The following is a 3,224-nucleotide window of genomic DNA, read 5'->3' as shown; positions in this document are numbered from 1 at the left end:
AGGAGAGGTGTTGGCTGGGTCAATGCCAATTTTGTGAACTAAACAAAATTGTTCTAACAATTTTTGAAAGCTTTTTGAACGTGGCCTTAGGCCTATCATGGTTCTGAGGTTTTCCTACAACTCCTTTTAATTGAGTCTTTCTAGGCTGAACTGCAGGATTTAAGTAATTCAACAATACAAAAATAGGAGTTCTCAGAATTTCCCTACTTTCCTTTTAAGTTGGATGAGAATGTGTCCTGCAGCTTTCTGCTTTCATGCACAAGAAAACATTCTGGGAGTCTGAGACAAGACCTGGGTCAGGGCTGCCATTTTTTATTGTACTTTGCACAGGAGGGCTGAAATCAAGGCTGTCCTCCACTCACCAAGGCATATAGCCTGGCCCCAGGTTGTCTCACCCAAAGAGGGGCCATATTCTGGTTCACACCCTAGGGCACCCTATGGTGGCACTGTGCACTAGTGGCAGCCTAGGAGAGCTATAACATCATTTCAGGTTATGATTGTGACTTGTGATTATGCGATTTCTGGATACTTCTAATCTCCATACTGGCAAAAGGAATCCAAATTCTGTTAAGTCGTTCTGAAGGGAGAGAGGGGTTGGCATCGCTGATTGGACTGGGTTTCCAAATGGTTGGCGTGTGGTTCTTCTCCTTGCCACTTCCCAGCTTGTCCCCCACCTCTCTACCCACAGCCCCTAATCCAAGCCCCAGGGGATAATCTTCGCAGTTTGGGGAATGGTGAGGAAATAAACTGGAACTCAGTTAGCAAAACAACTTGGTGAAGACCAGCCTAGAGCAGACCAATGTTAACCCCCAGAAAAGATGGCTTGCCTTAGAGCTCTTCTTCTGAGAAAACTGAAAGACCCTCCATCTGACCCCCAGGACACTATGGGTGTAGTTTAGGTGTTACATCAAATTTATGGTCTCTTTACTTTTGTTTCTAGGTACTGTGATGACTTTACAATATGCTGCCATGATTTTAATTATGTATGTGTGCTCATCCTGAAATATACACACTTTGGAATATATTTGAAACAGAAATAGGATTTTAAAGGAACAGAAATATTCTGAGTTTCAGGATCCCTCCTGTCTCTACCCCAGGTTCATTCAATACTTGGATATATTTATGCATGGCAGTACCTAGACAGCAAAGCATAGTTACAAATGATCAGTCTGGAGAGACAGATCTGGGAGGGTTCAGGTCTCGTCTCTGTCACTCACTAGCTGTATAATCTTAAGCAATTGCTCAAACAGTCTAAGCCTCATTTTCCTCAACTGTAGAACAGAGATAATAAAAAATTCCTTCTCCATAACTTCACTGTAAGGTTCAGTGAGATGATACATGTAAAATGCTGAGCACAGAGCCGAGAACTTAGCACCCATCAATGCCGGCTCTTCTTCTCATGTCTCTAGATGTGCACCTAAATTTCAGTTGAGAACTTGTTGAACACCGGACACAGTTTTTGTCATCTTTTGTTGGAGGCCCTCTCTTTCCTCCACGTGAATGCCCTCAGAATGTGATCCTGGTGCCCAAAACTCTGTCCATGTTGCTACTCCCACCAGGAAGCAGCTCTGGTTACCATGACGTGCACTTAGCTAGTGAGCACACTTAACAGTCTTGTTCTTCAAACCCCAGAGGTGCACTGGGGGACCAGCGAGCTTGTTAACACGGGTGCAAAGCTGGAAGGAATGAGTACATCTATTGGATGTACTTTAGGTACAACATTGTGTGGAAGATGAAATGATGAAAACTCAGGACACTGGTAAGCAGAATGCTCACGACAGCAAATTTTCCATTCTTACATACAATTGCCTCTACCTCTGAGTATAACAAAACTTCCCAGTGGCTTCTTTTTATCTGATGAGGGAGGATAGTGTAGTCAGTGTGTGTACTGACTTTGGGATGAGGCAGCCCAGGGTTGTCTGCTACTAGCTGAGGTACTTTGGGCAAATTACTGAACCTCCTCTCACTTCAATTTTCTCCTCTATAAAACAGAAATATTAATATCATCTATCTGTCTCACTTGTTTTGAGAAGCAATTGAGACAATGAATGTAAAGTGCCTGGCACATAGTAAGCACTCAATAAGTATACGTTATCACCAGCACCATCATCATAATTATTACCTACATCTTGGTGTTGCTGAATGTATGATAAGAGATCTGCAAAGCAATCAGCATTCTGCCCAAAATGGGCACTCAATAAATGGTGCATGTTATAATGTCTCTGTTGTGAATATCAACTCTAAAATCTAATCCTTTTCAAAGCTCTCCAAGGGCTTGTCCCATTCTATAAGATCTTTGGTTCCCACCCCGCTCCATGGCTCTGAAAGGATGGTTTCCTATGACCAACACTGCTGGTTACCACTCCCACCGCCAGTCTCCCTTCTTCCTTGTGCTAGCCCCAGGAGAGGAATCATGATTGGTGCAAGGCAATTATGGCAGTCCCATTTATCTTTACTTTAACTGGTTTAGGGGATGGCATGTGATTCAGTTATGGCCAATGAGATATGAGGGAAAGTCTCCCAATAGAAGGAAAGAAGACTATGTGGTGAACCCTATTTTGGTTCCTGCCCTCTTCCTTCCTACTTTAGGTACTCTCATATGAAGATGTGATGCTTGGAGCTTCCGCTGCCATTTTGTGACCATGTGGGTACAAGGATGAGGACAAAAGTCAACATGTTTAAGATGACAGAGCAGGAAAATAGAGTCCAGATTCTTAATGACATTGCTAAGCTACCAAATCGACTCGAGCTGCTTGCCCAAAAAACTTCTTTTTTTTTTTTTTTTTAAGATTTTATTGGGGAAGGGGAACAAGACTTTATTGGGGAACAGTGTGTACTTCCAGGACTTTTTTCCAAGTCAAGTTGTTGTCCTTTCAGTCTTAGTTGTAGAGGGCGCAGCTCAGCTCCAGGTCCAGTTGCCGTTGCTAGTTGCAGGAGGCACAGCCCACCATCCCTTGCGGGAGTCCAACCGGCGACCTTGTGGTTGAGAGGACGCGCTCCAACCAACTGAGCCATCCGGGAGCTCAGCAGCAGCTCAGCTCAAGGTGCCGTTTTCAATCTTAGTTGCAGGGGACGCTGCCCACCATCCCTTGCGGTACTAGAGAAATTGAACTGGCAACTTTGTGGTTGAGAGCCCACTGGCCCATGTGGGAATCGAACAGGCAGCCTTCGGAGTTAGGAGCACGGAGCTCTAACCACCTGAGCCACCAGGCCAGCCCCAAAAA

This window comes from Rhinolophus ferrumequinum, chromosome 17 (assembly GCF_004115265.2).
Source record: "Rhinolophus ferrumequinum isolate MPI-CBG mRhiFer1 chromosome 17, mRhiFer1_v1.p, whole genome shotgun sequence".
Classification (NCBI taxonomy): Eukaryota; Metazoa; Chordata; class Mammalia; order Chiroptera; family Rhinolophidae; genus Rhinolophus; species Rhinolophus ferrumequinum.
This window is presented reverse-complemented; position numbering follows the sequence as displayed.